Here is a 21,281-nt window from a genome sequence, read left to right as displayed (position 1 = left end):
CCCTTGTTAGTCCCACTCCCAAAAGCACAAAGGGGAGTTGTGCAAATCCTCCAACATCAGGGGATGATATCAATGGGCAGACGAAGGATTGTGAGCTACTGGTAGTGGGCGACAAACTTCATCGGGTGGTGGCCCTTGGAAAAGTCTATCAAGACGCCACCACCTTACATAACGTTCCTCTCTCCCCTAATGTGGCGAATGTAACATTTGAAAAAGTACGATTTCCTGATGCTCGTGTTCCACTACCTTCAGATGAGGTAACCACTGTGGTCGATGCATTTCAGACATTCGTTGCCTGGCCCAGAGACCTCATTCGATTTATGCCCGAACCTCATGTAATAATTTCATTTCATTATATTATTTTTTATTTATATTTATATATTACATATAAGTTAATACAAATGTTCTTTATCTTGTAGAAACTTTTTCGGCCACCAAGTACGAAGAAGAAGCATGAGGTTCCAATTGACAATCATATAGCTTCATTTGGTCTCATTGCTAGTCAGATTGGCAATGAACCTTTTCTAGTTCCGTGGGATGATACATTTATTCAAATAAACACTAAACTGCCACTGATGATGTACAACACAGATTTATCAGAATTTATATCTGGGAATCAGGAGCTCAATATAAGTATAATTCAATTTTTTATGATGTAAGTATCTTTACCTATTATTCAATTTACTTTATGTTAAATTATTATTGATTATGCTTTAACTAAAAACTTGTAGGTTTTTGCATAGAGTCTGTATCACTGAGGGGAAGGAAAATATGTATGGATTCTTAGATCCTGCATATACTAATCCCGTTGGACCAAAGTCATCTGAGACTCAAGCATACATCACTAACACCCTGGAAAAAGAGGGAAAACAAATTTATTTATGCCCTTATATTAATGAATAAGTTTAATTATATGTCATCAGTTATTACTATTTCATGTTTTAAATATTTACTAACTCTTTTCATGGATGATATAGGCATCATTGGCAGTTACTTGTCTTATCAATGGTTGATAAGACTGTTGTGTGGTTTTGTTCCCTACACAAGAAGATTCCCACAAAATTTAAGGATATCATTGATACGTAAGTACATTATAAACTTAACTTTGTATATGTTACTAATTAACCATCTACTAACGAGGTTTTTTGTATTAACCAGTTCATGGCGTGGATATAACATCCTAAAAGGTCGATCCAGTTCAAATAATTTGAACTACATAAGAATAAAGGTTTGTAATTTTTTTCTTTCTCTATTATCATTGTTTATCAATATACTAACATATTACTTTTTATTGAATTATAGTGTAATAAACAACCAGGAAGCTATGAGTGTGGCTATTACATTATGCAATGGATGATTACCATTATAAGACTAGGTGTTAAAACTGGTTGGAAAGAGGTAATAACAGGATATGTTAAATCATTTTTATAATTCTTGAACATATATATATCTAAAAACTAATTTATGTCAACTATATTTTGCAATGCAGTTATTCACGAACGAAACACCAATGAATTCGGAAGGCATTTCATATGTCAGAGATTCCTGGTCCACATATTTCATAAATTTTTATAACTCTACCATAGTTAATCAATAGTGTAGGTTTTATTATGTTTGATTACTATTGTAAATGTACATTTTGATTTGATTCTCAATATATCTCTATATTTTTGTATTTGTCTGACTGGGTTTGATCATTATGCAGGTTAATTTATATGGTTTAAGGACATTACAAATTGCACTTTAAAAAAAAACACTATTTACAAATACGGTTATTTACCAAAGCCGCATTTGTAAATCAAAAAACAAGATTTACAAATGCGGCTCTGGTGATAGCCGCATTCGTAAATCGCATTTACAAATCTGATTTACGAATGTGTGTTAATCAAATGCGGCTCTATAGCCGCATTTGTAAATGTAAAATAGCCGCATTTGATTAGCATTTATGCGCTAGTGTTTATTGAAACAAACAACTTACCTAAAATATTCAGGATAAAAAATTATTATATCAGTTATAAATAAATAAAAACTGTTTAAAATAACATAATAATAAAAATTTATATATATGATATATAAATGTATTGAAGTCTAAGAAATTGTTTTTGTTAGAAAAGATGGCTTTAAACTAGAGGGGGGTGAATGGTTTAAAGGGGTTTTCGCAAACTTTTCAAAGCTAGAATGAACTTATTTCAGAAACCAATTGATTTAGCAATTCAGTTAGCCAAAACAGCAAGCAAAATTGTAATACCAGGAAAAACAATCGGTTGTTTCTTCGAAACAATCGGTTGTTTATACCAGCAAACAACAAACAAACTGAATTTAAAGAGATAGGGATAGAGAGATTGTACACAGTTGTTTATACTGGTTCACTCAAAACTAGAGCTACATCCAGTCTTCTCAGAAACCCTGAGGATATCCACTAAGCAATCACCACTTGATCACTTACACCACAACCAAGAGAATGACCTTGAACACCTCAAGAAACACACTCTCCTTGGCCAACACGAAGATTGCTGATCTTGAACACCTCAAGAACACACAGCCAATCTCAGCAACACACACAAACGAATTGTTCATCAGTTTACAAAGAATACACTTGTTACAGATGAAAATATGAAATCAATACAAGCAGAATCCTATTCAGCACCTTGATCAATCTCTCAACTCTTTTGCAATCTCAGAACTCTTTGAAAAACTCTTAGATCAAAACTATGTTTCAAGATTCTTTTAAAACATTAAAACAGTTTTTCAGAATATATCTAAGAATATAGTTTGTTATCAAATCTTAACAAACTCTTAATTGTATTTAAAGTTGATTGGTCAAAGCATTTAATGACTGGAGTGTATTCTATTAAAGCATTTAAAGCTCAGTCAAAGAAAACAGTTTTTCTGTTATGGTTTTAAAACAAACAATCGATTGTTTCCTCGAATCAATCGGTTGTTTTGTTACTTAACAAAAACACCATTCAAAAACAGTTTTCAAACTTTCTCAAAACACCTATGTGTAAACAATCGGTTGTTTCGACAAAACAATCGGTTGTTTCAACTTAGTTTGAAAAACATTTTGCTTTGATAAAATTGAGATGTTAATTGCTTTGAGATTTAATCTAAGGGTTGATTACAACATTGAACTACCCCAGAACAAAGCTTAAACCAGCACAGCATCATCAAGCAAAGCAGAGGCTACATCATCCTTCAAAGGATTTGGATTCTTCAAAACATTGAACACCACTTGGTTCAACAGTTTTAACTCCAATATTAAGCATACCTGAAACATTGTGTCTTGTCGTGAAACCAAAATATTACACAAAGAAATTTTAAAGAGTAATTCTACAAATCATCAAAATATATTTTGAATAGAAATTAACTAATATGTAGAGAGTAACAAATAGACTCTAAAATTGTCCAAGTAGTGCTAATAATACATAAAATTTCATCATTAAAATTACTTTCTTTTCAATCAATCTTGATATTTGTCCTTAATGTCTTGAATGAGATATGATCATCCAATCCGTAGCCCTGAATAGAATTTCACTCCATAAATCAACAGTTTCCCATTGCCTTTCAAGAGCCTGATTTGACAATTTATTAACAATCCTGGGATATTAAGTACACAAATTGATACACGAAAATTGCAATAGTAAGAATAAATTATGTAAATTAATAATTTAAGTAAGCAATACATCATCAAGTGCTTCAAAGAATAATCCTTATGAAGTGCTCCAGAGAAGCATCCTCATGAAGTGCGTCAGAGAATCAGCATTTATGAACTTTAATGTAACACAATTGTTTCTTCTGATAAGGAATTCCTTTAAAACATTAATGAAATTAACAAACTTTGACAAAGGTATTTCATAATAGGATCTAACACATTCTACAATTGATAAAGAATACGTACCATACTTTCAAGATGACCATGAATATATTTTTGGATAAAATAAGGTTCGTACAGACTTTTGTGTCACACAAAAGCAATGATCAAACCTATCAGAGACAGTGTATATTAGTTCTTAAATTGTTGTTCATATATTACAAAAAAGATATGAGAAATAAAAATATTTTTCAATTAATTAAAGAATTTTCATACCTCATATGTAAGGTTGTAAGTAAATACTTCAAACATTTTTTAATATTTCTCTGTAAACCACGTTAGTAGTTAAATTAGTGGTAATACCATTATCATCCAAAATCAATATCTTCAACCCTTCCTTAGATTTTACTCTGAAAAGAGAAACATATAATTGTCTGTGTGTAAACATTAGACGCGGTAGATATAGACCAACTTTATTGAGCATTTGACCTTGACTTTTATTTATTGTCATGGCAAAACACAAAGATATTGGAAATTTCCTTCTTTGAAACTTAAATGGCAAACCTGTTTCGAAAGGAGTCAAGTTCATTCTCGGAATAAATATTTGATCACCTATATTTTTCCCAGTAATAACTTTGGCACCAATAACATTTTTCCCCAAGTGAGTTACCTGTAATCTTGTTCCATTGCATAGTCCATTGGCTTGATCAATATTTCTTAGAAGCATTATTGGAACTCCAACTTTTAATTTAACACAATGATTGGGATTTCCAGAGCACACTGGTGCAAAAACATAAAACAAGTGCGACTATTTCGAATTTATAAATGCGGCTTTATAGCCGCATTTGATCAACACGCACTTGTAAATCAAGAAATACAAATGCGGCTATATAGTCGCATTTATAAATACCATTTACAAGTGCGACTATTTGTTTTAGCCGCACTTGTATATGCCAAATCAATAAAAAAAACTAAAAATTTTTAAAACATCGTCAAACTTGTGTGAAGGCAACGTTGATGAAGAGTCATGGGAGCGCCAACAACGGTGGCGGCAGCAGAAGCGACGGCGCACAGGGAAGCAGCGGCGGAGCAAACCAAAAAACCCACAAGAACCCACGAAGACAATGAAAGAGTACTGAGCAAAGCAAGAAACCAAACAAGGTAAGAAAACGAATGCCAAACAACGAAACAGTGCTTTGAGACCACCAATGCAAGGAAAAAAACATATATAAGAAAAACGAAAACATCTATGCATATATTTGTGAAGCTGAAGAGGAAGAAAGAGAGCTCAAGAAACTTACATTGACACAAATGGAATGCAGATGCAGCAGAAGGAGACGAACTTAGAGTGCGAACGCGAAACAAATGCAAAGACGAGAAAGAAAGTATGAATTGTGTGTGGCGTGCTTCAAATTTTTGGGTAAAAAAGGATTTACAGATGTGGCTAAAGGTAAAACCGCATTCGTAAATCAAGCGCTTTGATTTACAAGTGCGGCTATACAAATAGCCGCATTCGTAAATCAAGCGCTTTGATTTACAAGTGCAGCTATATAAATAGCCGCATTCATAAATCAAAATAATTTCAAAAATGCCACCGCGTTTTTTACAAAAGTGGGTAGCGCAAAAGCCGCACTAAATAAAGAGTATCCTTTTCATCTTTTTGCACTAGTGGCATTTGATATCATTCAAAAATTTAGTTGTAAACCACTCAGCTTGAGCAATTTCTTGTTCTTCAGATTCGCAAGGACTGTCCGAACTTAAATAAGTAACTTCAGATCCTGGTATTAATGATAAAATGAAATCATTCACTTGATTCACACATTTTGTTGTAGGACATAATATTGCACCATCATCAAAAGAACCATCAGATGTCACATTGTTTATGTAAGAGGGATAAACAAACTCAACTAACTGCAGTAAAGGTTGTTCAACATCTAAAATTAAATTCTCTTCCGGTATTTCAATCATTCCTTGTCCCAACTCATTTAACTCCATATCTCTATCTCCAATGTGAAGTATCCAATCAGAAAACTCTTTTATTTTTGTTTGACTTTGCATTGATGTATGACTCTTTAATCTCATATTCTCTGTAAGTTTTAAGATTTTGCAATGTTTCCATAACTTCGAGTAATTTATTGTTGCCTTCACAATGTCATTTTGATCCATTTTTTACGACAGGTAATATCTGACGAAAGTCTCCTCCCAATACAATTACTTTACCACCAAAAGGTTTAAGAGCATTTTCTTCACTTTCAGCTTTCATGACATCCCTTAAAGTTCTATCCAAGGCTTCAAAACATAACCTATTAATCATTGGGGCTTCATCCCATATAATTAATTTAGTTTTGATCAACAATTTGGCCCTAAGACTTCCTTGAGGAATATTGCAGGTTGACTTTTCATTTATTAACAAAGGAATGCAAAAGGTAGAATGAGCTATTTTTCCTCCTGGAAGTAACAAAAAAGCTATACCGCTAGAAGCTACATTCAACGCAATCAACCCTTTTGATCTAATAGCAATGGAGAAAGTTTTCCACATGAAAGTTTTTCCAGTTCCTCCATAACCATATAAGAAAAAAAAAACCACCTACCTCTGACAAGATTGTTGTCATTATATTCTCATAGACTTCCACTTGCTCCGAAGTAAGAGATTGAAAAAGAGAACAATGCATTTCAGACATTTCTATTTTGTCATAATTGAATTCATCAATAATGAATCTATTTTGATAAATAAAAGAATTTGAATGAATAGGTTGTGGCAGACTTGGAAAGTCTTTCAAACACTTACCATTTGAAATTAATAACTCTTCTACTTGTAGAAGACAAAGATTTTGTATTTGAGCATCTTCAATTCTAAGAATTAGGAAAGAAATTATATGTCATACAGTAACTATAAATTATAAATTATAAATTTCCAAGAAATAAAAAATTTATACCTAGTAGGACAAACTCCTTTCTTTTTTGGTATAAAATGTCATCTGATAACAACTTCCATGTTTTGTTCCACACTTCATCTGGTCTAGACATAATATTCATCAGTAAAAGGGTAACAAACAGTCTTCTCAACTAATTTCCCGAAGCAAGGTCATTGGACTTTATAATGGCATCAATAAACTCTTTATCATCTGCCAATAGCCTCATTGCATAGCATGCCTCTTTATATGTTTGGTGAATGAAACAATTAATAGTTTTGATACTATCATAGTTACAACAACCATTTTGATAACTCAACAATAACCTCAGATAATATAATTCCCCTGACCCTACATGAATATATGTTAACCTTCCAATACTAACACCAATTTTCCTTGGCTTCCACTCTCTTTTGTCTGCCATCCAAACAAAATATCTAGGGTATTCACAATAAGTCAAATTTTTTCCCAGTGGATAAATTTTGTTAGCTTCAAACCAAGCTAAAAAAATTGTTCTTTTATGTTCATTGAAGTTCAATATTTCATCAATGTCTTCATTGTCTTTAAAGAGAATTGGTTGCTTGTACAATAGATGAAAAGTCAATCGTTGAACTGGAAGCCATCTATGATGAATATCAAAGGCAAAAGTTCTCCACACAGCTTCACATGGGGATATGTATCTACAATCATAATACTGTTTAATTTCATCAATAATTGGGGTCTCTGTAGAGTCTTTATCAGCAGTAGTAATTTTCAAATTGGCTCTATCTGGACCCTTGTTCACATATTTAAACAACTACTTGATTGAATTTGATTTGTTGCAATATTTTGTTAACATGGGCTTGGTACCTCAGTAGTAGCAATGGGCTATATGGCACAACATTTCTATTGTCCAACTTAATTCCATTTTTAAGAATGAATGTTCCATTATCTTGACGTTTATAACATGGATATCCATCCTCATCAATAGTAGTCAACAATTTAAATTTCTTGGGGTAAAATTTCGAACATCTACCGTTAATCATGCAAGGTGAACTTATTCGACTTACCCCACAAGGGCCATGTATCATGTAGGTTGCCACTGCCTTTGACAATTCAGGATATAAAATTGCATCCGGTAATTCTGCAGAAATGACTCCATCAATATCTGTTGGAGTTCTTAAATTTTTCTATCCATCCAACCACAATTATATGTGGGCATGAGGTAAACCGCTTTTTTGAAATTCCACAATGTACATACCTATGAGAATATGAAAAAAAATCTTCAAAATGTAATACATAATAATATAGTAAGGAAACTGTTAAATATGGGTTAATGTGGATTACCTGCATTAACTTTGCCAAAATAGTCATCTTTTTTTAAGTCAATCATCATTTGATCTAATTTCATCTTGAAAACTCTACAAACAATGTATGGCCTATCAGCAACAGTTAATCCTTTTGACGTAACAAAGTCACGTATCTCAGACCAGTTTACGTTGCAGGTAATAGTGATAAATAAATCAGGATATCCAAATGTTTTGCAAATGGCCATAGCATCTTGGCAATTTTTGAACATATACCTCATTCCTCTTGTAAAAGATGCAGGTAAAACTATACGCTTTCCAATTGCAGAAGAATTTTTTTCTCCTCGATTCATTGCTTCTTGTACACCTTGCAAAATATCACAACGGATTGTTTTTTGGTTTAGCCTTATGAACGAAAATCTTTGAGCTTCAACCATTGTATATGCATCAACCAAAAACTGTTGAAACAATCGACGTGAATGGACTATATTCCCAAACTCCACATTTCTTTCTTGAATTCTAAATGCAATAAATTCCCTTAATGAAATACGACTTCTCTTACATTCTTTGCTCTTACTTCCAAAATTCTGTATTGGAATCTGTTCTTGATAGCCATCCTTTCCAAAGGGGAATATTAATCGATATTGTAATAGAATCAAGGCTATATGTGTTTCATGAAGTCTAAACAATTGTCCTGAACTTTTTTTCACTATGATATCTTGCTCTACATCCATGTTGTTATTTCATCTGTTGTAGGGGTATTGTACACTTTTGGATCTTTACATCATTATGTACAAAATCTCTTACCTTTCTAAAACTTTTTGCCAAAACATTGTTGTCATCAATCATCTTGGTAAGATCTTCATTCAAGGATTTGTCAAACTTCACATGTTTCACTTTCGACCTATATGCAATTTTAAAAAATATATCACTAAAAATTATCTTTGAATTAATTCAATAAATAGAAAGTAAATCAATAAAGTAACTGAATATAACACATACCCAAAGTGAGATAATCTATTTGACACTTCATTTTGAGTGTCATATATTTAAAGTTGTGCAAACTTAGGATATGATCCACTATCCGGGAGCAAGCTTCCAAGCCTATGATAGTTTTGTCCATGCAAAATAAATTGAGGAGGTCCATATCCATCATTTATCAAAGAATGAAAATTCCCTCCAATTGAAGTAAATGAAAACATACTATTGTAAGTTCTAATATTTTGTAGATAGTGTTGACTTTGACTATCTTGCCTATTTAATAACCCTAACAGCAATTTAGGAGGTTCTTGTAGGAAAGGGAGTTGTACTTTTTCCTTTTGACAACAAATAGAAAAATCAACGTTAACATAAGTCTAAGATTTCTGAGATCTTTCTTCATACCACACCTCGCCCAAGCAATATTCACATTGAATAGTAGGTTGTCCAAATTCAACAATATCTATTTTCAGAAAATTAAGAAAGGTGATCTATTACTTTTCTGAGATAAATTGATTTAGTTTGCATGAAGAAGTGAAGAAGTTAGAGTTAAAGATATGCACCTTCATTTACAGCTTTTGAATATAATTCAGAACTATAAACTTTTGTGGTGTCATCTGAAACAAAAAATAATAAAAGAAAGTGGTTGTTAAAAAATTAAAAAAAAAATTATAAATTAACAATTTTTAGTACCATTATTTTCTTCATTTTGCACATCTTTGTCAAAATTCAATCTCTTAGTCACTGAGTCAAGGATTTGAACACTGTATGTACGAAACTTGTTATGTAAGTTTAGTGTGTTACTAACTACATACCCTACACTCCCTGCAACTGGATTACTTGGACAAAATATGTTCAAAAACAGCAATTAAGTAGTAGTAAAACCATTAGTATGATTTTGAAATTTACTTGTCATAAAAGAATAACGAAAAATAATTTACATTGGTTTCCTGAACTAACATTGAAATTTAGGGGTAGTACAGATTGTTTGTAAACATGACAATGTTGAGAAGTTGTATCCATCACGTTCAAATGATTCTTAGGGGTCACTGATTGAGAAACACAATGATTTAGGTTAAAAAAAGTGTCTTTCATTAAATGAATTTTCATTTGAATGATAAATTATTTTATAAGTCATTATTGAAGGAATAAATGTACGAAAATGAATAATGTTTCAGTTTATATTTCTACTACCTCTACCTTGATCACCCTTTTGCATCTTTCCCAAAATGTGCACAAATACAAACAAAAAAAATAGTTTCCAAAAAAAAAAAGAAATAAAATTCAAATGTGTTATTGCTATATATTGTAATCAACTATAACGAATAATGGATTGTAAACTAACCATGAAGACGTTGAGTGAGGCTAATGTCTCCATGAGTAATTGTTTGCATTGATGACATTGCTTTGGTAGTAGAATGCATCATGTTTAAGTCATTGTTAGGAGTAAGGTTGTGAGAAAAAAGGAAATTTGAGCCTGTAATTCCAAATGTCTGAGAAGCAAAATCCTGACTTGATTTAAGAGTACTTTGACCTACAACAAAAAGTTTCAATGAGTGATACAATAAGATAAATCAATTAACAATCACTATATAAGAACTTATAAATTCTTTTACATTAAAGTTAATCTTTCGAACTTTAACATTTCATTGTGTTTGAACCATATATATATATATATATATATATATATATATGATAATTATTATTACTTAATGATTCCAGCTGATTAAGAAAAAATATAGTAAAACATAAATTAGTACTATAATTAATAAATCTAAACTGTCTGTATATTTGTAATAATACTATAATTGTAATCAAACCATGTGAATGATCCATTAAGAACTAACCATGAACCTGCACTGTAAGCCCAAATTCTTCATTACTAATTGTACCCATTAATGACAATACTTTTGTAATTGAATGCATGGTGTTGAATTCATTGTTAAGAGTCAGGTTTACATAGACAAAATCATTTATGCTTGTATTTTGAGAAGTTTGACACAAAAATTGCTTACTTGAGTTCACAATAGTTTGACCAACAAAAAAAAATGAGGCATAAGAGTTGACTTTAGTACTATAATTAGAAATTTCATTGAATGACATACTGTGAGAGTTAAATGAAATAAAATGTCATTGTTACTACCTCTTCTTTTATCAACCTTTTTTCGCTGATCATAAATGAAGTTTTTCCTCTCTGCCTTTGCAGATTTGGCAACATCTGATTAATATAAAAAAAATGATTCCACAAAAACAATATATATAAAAATTAAAATGTTTATTGATGTAGTATTAGTCTAAATTATAATGAATATAATTTATAATACGTTTTCACTAACCTTGAAGCAGTTCTCAATTACTAACATACCCATTGATGACAATACTTTGGTTGTTAAGTGCATTAATTGATTGTTGGGAGTAAGCTTCTCATAAACAGAGATATTTATTATCATAATTCGTGATGCTGGAGAATCAAAATCGTGACATGAGTTAGGAGTACTTTCACCTACAACAAAAAGTCAGAATGAGTGATAAATAAGGTAAACGAATGACAAATTACTATGTATTTCTTTTACACATTTGATATCAATTGAAAATTAATTTGAATTGGTTTTACACATTCAATATCAATTGAAAAATAATGTTAATTTTATTTCAAAAATAAATATAAATTTAAATATATATATATATAAGGTAATTAGGTTTCACTACCTTTTGTTTTAACTTCTTTGTTGCGCAGTTCATATAATATATTTCTTTTTTTTCTTCTGGCATATTTTCCATTATCAGCATCGAGAACTAAAAAAAAAAAATTACAAAGAAAATCATATATAAATAAGATACAATACTTTTGAAGTAAAGAATATTCTTAAAGTTATGCTTACCATTGTTGGATTCAGATATGCATGTTGTGTTTGGATTTTGATTCTCTGAAAAATAAAACTCATGTAAAATAATAAGTAAAATTATATACAGACACTAAAGTCGTTAAAAACTATAACATACCATCTATTTTTTTATATATTTTTACCATAAATTGTGTTGAGAGTTCATTCACTCTTACATCATAACTGATTATTAACTTATTTTATGAACCTAATTTTTAAATATATATAATAAAAGAATTACATACCATTAAAATTAAGTTCATAGAATTATATGAGTTAAGTGTATTCCATTTGGATTAACATGTTTCAAAATAATAATACATGGATAAATTTTGACATGTAGTATTATTAATGATAAAAAAAGGTAATTATGTTTCACTACCTGTTGTTTTGACTTTTCTGTTGCGCAGTTCATAGAATATATTTTTTCTTTTTCTTCTGGCATATTTTCCATTATCAGCGGCGAGAACTAAAAAAAAGAAATTATAAAGAAAATCATAAATAAATAACATACCGTACTTTGAAGTAAACAATATACTTAAAGTTTTGCTTACCATTGTTGGATTCAGATATGCATGTTGTGTTTGGATTTTGATTCTCTGGAAAATAAAACCCATGTAAAACAATAGGTCAAATCATACACAGACACTAAATCTATTAAGAACTATAACATACCATTTATTTTTTTATATATTTTTACCATAAATTGTGTTGAGAGTTCATTCATTCTTACATCATAATAAACTATGAACTTGTTTTCTGAACCTAATTTTTAAATATATATCTATATCTATATGTATGTATATATGACACTTAAAAATCTAAATATATGTTGTAGTTGTTGTACCTGATACATTAGAATTTGTTTGAGAAAGGCTAACAATCATATTTCTTTTATTAATATTTTGCTTCAGTTGCTCTTGAAAGCTGAATGATTGAACTTCAGGGAGTACTGTAAAAGAACAAATATTTTCAGCCATAAGAGTATGTACTGTTTTGAAGAGTAAGTGTGTACAATATATTGTTCACGCTAGCTTTGTTTTGACTGTTTGTTTTGGCGCCAATTTTTACGGTGCATGGTCAGGAACGGGACTTCCTTATATGTTATTACTTTGACATAATGCAAATATTGGAACCCTAAACAATAAATACAAAGAAATAAAATGAGATAAGTAAACATAACCACAATAAAATAAAAATAAAGAGTAAACCAAATAAACTGTTTTTGTTTCCTCAAAATGGAAACTTGATGCTTCCTAGCAAAAGGAAGCAATACTTGCAAAATAAAATAACTTAAAAAAACTAATATAATTCAAAACAATAACTGATTATCCTAAAAGCTTAAGAAATATAATTATACACTAAGTCTTTTGTAGTGACTCATCATCAGTAGTAGAACCCTAATATCAGAAGAGGGCTTCTTGTTATAACATTCAAATATAATTTTGTCATCTTCACGAATAGAATGAATACGACAAAATTGTTTCCACCTGTTATAGAGTGTAACGCTTCTGGAAGGAAACCTAGACTTGAAAATGTTGCTTTCCACATCTTGTAGCCATCCATGTAGAGTAACCTTCTTGAACTTCCCTCTACGAACATATTCAGCAAAAGGAGAAGGTAGATCCTTAAACAATAACCAAATTATTAGTTAATAATTAGTTGATAAAAGAAATAGAATATATCAATAACCATTTAAAAAGAAAGGATGGTAAACTGACCACATATCCTCCATAGACCTGTTTTGAACTCAACTTTAAGCCAAAATGTATAAAGGGGCCATTGTTGAGCGGCTCCCTCCCTTGAACATCCTTCAGAAAATTTCTTATAACCATTTCACATAACTCCCACATAAAAACAGTTATATTGAAGGAGTTATTACCCACGTAACGAAACAATATATTGTGGTGACCTTTAAACCCATAAAAATCACTCAAACTAGACCATCCATACAAATTTTGGGGACAAAGTATATCTTTGTTATAATATACTATATGAATATTTCCTTGACTGTCGTTGAGGGTCCATTCCTCATCCAGTTCATTTTCAAACTCGATGGTGAATGCACGATCCACGTGTCCATTCTATCCATTTTAAAACCATAAAAATACTCAAATAACTAAAAAAACTATGAAAAAATAGGAATTTCATAAAGAAAGAAAAAACATACCTCCCTACGAATGTTAACTGTTGTAAACAGACCTCTAGCATAAACTTTTACCATCTCTTCAGTGGAATCCATGTCAAATAGAACGAAAGTAGTGGAATTTGTTTCATCAATCACTCGCAACTTCAACTTATACCTGAAATATAAAATACATAAAGGTTTACAAATTCTATCTATAATTTAATTAATATAATTAATAATTAATTAATAGTTAATTATTAACAAAATAATAATTAAAATTAATAATAAATAATTAATATAATAATACAATAAGTAATAAGTATTAAGGAATATGTAATTAAAAATAAATTCAGGCAAGTACAAACACTACCTCTGTTGGACTTTGATAACATGTTTGTTATATTTCTCACAAAAAAACATTTTGGAATCAGGGTAAACATTTTTACCGCATAAGCAAGTTGTGTACCACCAATCGTCATCAGCTACAATATGTTTTATTTTAGTTAAGATAACAAAAGTGCTTTCCTGTAAAAAGAAAAAAAAATGATCTTAAAATATTAATAATTCATTTCAATAAACTGTTAAAAAACATTAGTAATACCTCTTTGCAATCTTTCAGGCCTTAAATAGTATTTCTATGAATGAAGCTGATGAATTCATCCTCAGCATTCTGTTTTTCGGAATCACACAATTGACTGAGTCCCTGTGTAGGAGAATCTATACTTTCAATCATCCTACACATGTAAAAGTTGTGGTTAGAAAGGTTCATACATTTTAAGTATCGAATAAGAATGTATTAAACTAACCTTTTCTTGAGTTCGGTTGCATCTTTGAACTGTATATTATATATTATTTTCGTACAGTCCAAGCAATTTTGTAGAAAAACCTTGTCTACATTAAAATATAATGCATTGTTTTATAACAAATATCATGTAAATACAATGATCAAATAAAAAAATTTAAATAAATTAGAAATTCATCACTTCACATACCCTGGAAAATCTTTACTTTAGCAAAGTGCACACTGATGACAATATTTTCCACCTCTCCAGATGATAGAAATGCATTGAGCTCACCAACATAGTTACCAAATAAAGTACACTCAATGCGGTAGCTGTTGTAAGTTAAAATTACAATTGTAAGAAAACGTATTTTGGATTCGTTGTGGTACAAAATATTAGCTTATCCATCAGTTTCAATAGAAATTGCATTTAACTTAGTTGTTGACCCTGGTCTATTCAACTCTCTTTCAGTTTCCACACCAGTTAATATTCCAATAACATCTGTACAAACATATTCATTTAAACACATGTCGAAAGAAATCTGTTCAAGTAAAATAATATTACCAACCGACTAAGTAATCCGTATCAAAACCAGGCGCCTTTAACACAAAAATTGGTGTGTAATGAGGTATTGCACATGAAACCAGATCATTACCAACACAGGTTACTTTGGTTCCAAACTGGAAATTTATTTTGTATTGATGACAGGTAGTGCGATAAGATCCTGAATTAGTAGACACACTAAAGAAATTGAAGGAATAAACTTTATCCTCAAAAATATCATTTTGAAATTTATAAATTAGAGTTCTTCTAACGAAAACATGAATTCTATCACCCTGAAAGATAGCAACAAACATTAAGCATGATTAATAAAAATTACATTAAACTGTAGTACAAAAAAATATAAAAGAAAATGATAAAGTATTTTACATCTTTGTCTTGTATCACCATTTCAATGGAGAATGGAAACTTTTGTTTTCATGAAATCAGAAACAAACCACAGACGTATAACCCTTGCTATCAGGATCCAATTTTCACTTTGTGGATTAACATCTTTGACACAATTTGTATTTTGTCTTAACACAAACATTGTAAGGGTGACCTTTGAGTAAAAGGAAAATGTAGAATGCAATGGTCAATGTGAAACACAAAACATACCCATATACGTATATATATACTGAGGAAGTGGTACAAAATTATTTTCAAAAATATCAAAAAAACAATTTTACATAATAAAGTATAACAGTATTGTGAGACAAAAACAAACATTCCAATTTTCAAATGGGATATAGTTTTAGCTAAGAACAAAGATGAATTTAGTTCAAATATGTCATAAGACAAAAATAATCATAAATAACATTAAATAAATATATAGGTAATGACAAAAAACTTAAGTTTTTAAATGTTCAATGAATAACAAAAATGAAGTTAAGCATCTCAGGTTTCATACAGAAGAGATTTAGCATATAAAAAATCGAAACTTTAAAACGTGCAAACAATTTTGCTTTTAGATTGAAAAAAAACACGTTTCTACTTTCAGCATTGCGATTAATGAACTTGTTGTTTGACTTTTAAAAGTCAGGTTGCATAAAGAAAACATTTGAAAAGAAAGTACAACATTTTTTAAATTCCTAGCATGATCTGAAAACCCTACTATGCAAATAAATGGAATTTTAGGTAGGTTTGCTTAGGACATTTGCAAAAGAGGATTCTTGTTTAGCACAAAAAAGAACCCTTGCTTTGAAATCTCTGAAATAATACACAAATTGCCAGAATACACAGATGCAGAACATAGACAGAAAAAGGTGAAATCGTAACAGAGAAATCTTACCAATTTCATATAACCATACACTCTTGCTTTTCCATGCGGACGAAAGAAGGAAAAAATCTTTCCTTAATGCTTGATATACTGAGGAATCAGTTTGAAAACATGAAAATCAATAAACAAAGCTATAAAAGTAGCAGTGTCGTTCAGAAATTACTGAAACCGTAAAGAAATCAAAGAGGAGAAAAAGTGAGATAATGACTTAACATAATCGGGTAATAAAAACACAAGAACCAAATGAAAGAAAGACGTAGAAGTATAAAATCAAATATGTACAAAATGATATTTGAAAAAATGATAACTTTTTAATACTTCCTTTGCAAAACAGGAAAATGAATATACAAACCTTTGAAAGTAGCGGTGGGGTTGACAGATTCATGAAAAAGGCAAAAAAATCAAAGAAGAGAACAACTTTGATACAAAGAGCACAAAACAACATTAATGACTTAAGCCAAGAAGGTAATAGAAACAAAAAAAAACAATGCAACACACGTGGGTAAAGGTTTAAAATCAGATCTAAGTTTACTGAAAGTAGAAAATGGGAATGTCAAATCTTAAAATTTTAGAGAAAGTGTTTTGAACCAAATGGGATATTTGTGTAAAAATGAAAATTTTATCAACACATCGTGTGCAAACATGAAAATGAAGAAACAAACATATTTTTGACTTGAATACATTAAAAATACAAACTTTCTTAACACTTTCTCTAGAAAAAGACAAAAGATGAAACCTTTATCCCCATTCAGCCTCATTGTTAACCACACACCTGTGGTCCTACCTTGACTATTAAGAAAACAAACCAAAACAAAAATAAAGGTTTTATGGTGTATTGGATGAACATAAAAACAGCTTCTTTATCCAACAAAAAGAATCACTTCCATTCAATGGACTGTTTTGAGGATATAAAATAGAATGAATGAGCTTTACATGGAACTGAAAAAAAACACAATAAATGAAGTACAGGGAAACCACAATGAGTAAACTATTCATGAGTTGAAAAATCTAAATGACTGAAAAATTTCATTTATTGAATGGTATTTGATATTTATAAATTTTCAATTAAATTTTATAAATTAAAATAACTTTTATTTGTGTAAAACATTAAATCATTTAAATTTTGTATTTATTTAGGAATTTGAATCAAATGCTAAATAATAGTAATATTGGACATTTTATATGAATCAGAAAGGTAATTAATGTTGTTGAAATTTTAAAATTTGAAAATCTGAAAAATTAAATATTTGAAGATTAATAATAATTATAATAATCTTGGAATTGGAAATAAGTGTGTAGCAGAAGAAGATAGAAAAAAGAAGATATGAATCAGAAAAATAATTAATGATCTTGAAATTGTAAATTTTGAATATTAATATTAATATTAATATGGATACATTATGAAATTTTAATATTAATAATATAGAATCATAATAACTATTCGCAAATATTAAACACAAAATTGAATTTGAATTTTGAAGAATAATATAATGCGAATAATATTAACGTTAAAGTTTTTCTGAAGAATACATTAATAATAAAATTAAATACATTAAATATAATTAAATACATTAAATTGAAGAATAACTTTTTATGAAGTTTAACTTATTTATGCCAACACATTATTATAAAAAAATAACACACATTTCATGTCTCTTTTCAAAGTAAACTATAAAGTAACACATTCAAATAAAAATACAAAATAACATTCCATAATAATATTTAATATGAAATTACATAATTTGACCATGTATTTAAACAAAACTTGATAACTAAAATAAAGTAAACAAAATTATTTTTCTCTAGTGGACATTACAACAATTTACAAATTACATAACTCTATAATAGTAATTGAATCTCTATACTCAGAACATTGTCCTTGGAAAATTAAATTCAGAAGAATACAATCTTGAATTTTCACAACACTAACAACACCATCATATGAATTGGGGTTACTCCACTATCAAAGATCAATTTGTGGTGTTCACAAAGTGCATGGATCTGACAAAATTCCCTCCATCCACAACCAAATTTAATAGAAGCTTTGGGAGGTGGCCTTATCAGAATTTTGCAATTTACTTCACTATTATGTCGATGAAGGACAACATACTTTAACCTGTTTTCCCGAATATAATTTGCAAAAGCAAAAGGAAGATCCTAAAAGCAAATAAACACATGTATAAATGCAGTAATGAAGTAATATGAAGTAACAAAAGAAGTCGATTTTGCCTTAAACAAAGTAAACTTAAAAGAGTTATCAAATAAGGGACATAATAAGTAGTCATTCTACTACCGGTTGTTGCACATCTTTGAGAGGAAGTCCAAACCCAAGTAGCCAAAAAAAAACTCCATTAACGATTTTATCAACAAAAAAAATGAACAATAAAAATAACCATGAGAACAGAGAAAGGAAAAGATTTCACCTTGATGCTTGAACATACGATGGATATGAACGAAAATCCATTCCACTTCCACTACAGGTTTCTGCACAAACTGATATATAGATGGAAAAAAGGTGTAAAAAATTTTACAAAGAAAGTTTAACAACAAAAAGGAGATCTCTTTGAGTGGAAGTCCAAACCCTAAATTGCCCAAAAAAAAACTCCATTAACGATTAAATTAGCAAAAAAATGAACAATGAAAACAACCATGAGGACAGAGGAAGGAAAAGGTTTCACCTTGGTGCTTGAACATACGATGGATATGAACGAAAATTCATTTCACTTCCACTACCGGTTGCTGCACAAACTGAAATATATATGGAAAAAAGGTGTAAAATTTTTACAAAGAAAGTTTAACAACAAAAGGGAAATCTCTTTGAGGGGAAGTCCAAACCCTAAGTAACCCAAAAAAAACTCCATTAACGATTAAATCAGCAAAAAAATGAACAATGAAAACAACCATAAGGACAGACGAACAGACGAAGGAAAAGATTTCACCTTGGTGCTTAAACATACGATGGATATGAACGAAAATCCATTCCACTTCCACTACCGGTTGCTGCACAAACTGAAATGTAGATGGAAAAAAGGTGTAAAATTTTTTACAAAGAAAGTTTAACAACAAAAAGGAGATCTCTTTGAGGGGAAGTCCAAAACCTAAGTAGCCCAAAAAAAAATCCATTAACGATTAAATCAGCAAAAAAAATGAACAATGAAAACAACCATGAGGGCAAAGTAAGGAAAAGATTTCACCTTGGTGCTTGAACATATGATGGATATGAACGAAAATCCATTCCACTTCCACTACCGGTTACAAAGAAAGTTTAACAACAAAAAGGAGATCTCTTTGAGTGGAAGTCCAAACCCTAAGTAGCCAAAAAAAAAACTCCATTAACAATTAAATCAGCAAAAAAATGAACAATGAGAACAACCATGAGGACAAAGGAAGGAAAAGATTTCACCTTGCTGCTTGAACATACGATGGATATGAACGAAAATCCATTTCACTACCAGTTGCTGCAGAAAATGAAATATAAATGGAAAAAAGGTGTAAAAAAGTTTAAAACGGAAGTTTAACAACAAAAAAGGAGATATCTTTGAGAGGAAGTCCAAACCCTAAGTAGCCCAAAAAAAAAACTCCATTAACGATTTAATAAGAAAAAAACTTGAACAATGGAAACAACCATGAGGAGGAAGAGAAAGATTTCATCTTGGTGCTTGAACATACATTGGAAATCCAGCAAAATGTGTCCAGAGAAGAATAAACCCAACAAATGAGAATGCTTGAGAGAAACGAAAAGGCAACGAAATAGAAGTGAGAGAGTAAATGAGAGAAACCAAAATAAAAGAAAGAGAAGGGAGAGGAGAGAGAAAATGTGGGTGATAATAAAATGAGAGTTTGTGACACGTGTAAGTTCTACAGCGTGTCACTTGTCACTCCCAGAATGAATTTCAGTTTGCTATTTTTAGTTAAAATTTTAATTTTTTTATTTTTTAATTTCTTTTAGAACTTATCCTGGATGTGCCTTCTATTTGTATTATAGATTGATTCTTGGTTCAATTATGATCTAGAAGAATTTAGAGTTATAAATTTTAAATTGTTTAATGAAGTCGTTATAAAGTTAGTTTTAAAATTACTTTTGAATATATATATATATATATATATATATATATATATATATATTAATCAGTAAGTTTTAATATAATTTAAACTATAATTGAAGTGTTGTAAATAAGTTTACTTCAGTAAAAAGAATCATAAGTTAACTAAAATAAGTAGGGAACACAATTCTCAAATTTCTTCAATAGAAAATTGAAGCGAGGCCACAAAATAATGCATCTTTGAAGAATTAATTAGTTAACAAAATTATTAATGAAGAGATTAAAAATAAATAAATAAATTATTATGGTGATTATTTAAAATTGATAAAGAACCAAATTATGGATTTACATGACGGAATGAAATCTTAAACCGATTTATTATTGTTATGAAATATTGGCATGGAGCCACTCAAGTTTTTAGTTTGAAAGATTTTAAAAATTTACTTGATCAAACCATCGATTTCTATTATATTTAATAATATTAATTTATTTTGATTTTTTTTTAAGTTGAAACTTTGAGTTAAAAAAGATAAATAAAGATTTATTGCAAAACATAAATCTATCTTACTTTATTTATGTGAAGTTACGGAATTAATAAGTTAGAAACCGTGAGGGATACGAGTTATTATTATAAAAA

At 29.9% G+C, this 21,281-nt stretch overlaps 2 pseudogenes; both read right to left on the bottom strand.

Annotated features, from left to right (window-relative positions):
- Window positions 1-4,115: 4,115 nt before the first annotated feature.
- LOC137805498 (uncharacterized) lies at window positions 4,116-15,944 on the bottom strand (annotated as a pseudogene).
- Window positions 6,278-14,451, bottom strand: LOC150028782 (uncharacterized; annotated as a pseudogene).
- Window positions 15,945-21,281: the final 5,337 nt, after the last annotated feature.

This window comes from Phaseolus vulgaris, chromosome 3 (assembly GCF_051622355.1).
Source record: "Phaseolus vulgaris cultivar YP4 chromosome 3, ASM5162235v1, whole genome shotgun sequence".
Lineage (NCBI taxonomy): Eukaryota > Viridiplantae > Streptophyta > Magnoliopsida > Fabales > Fabaceae > Phaseolus > Phaseolus vulgaris.
Note: the sequence above shows the minus strand (reverse complement) of the source record. Positions and strands in the feature narration are given on the sequence as shown.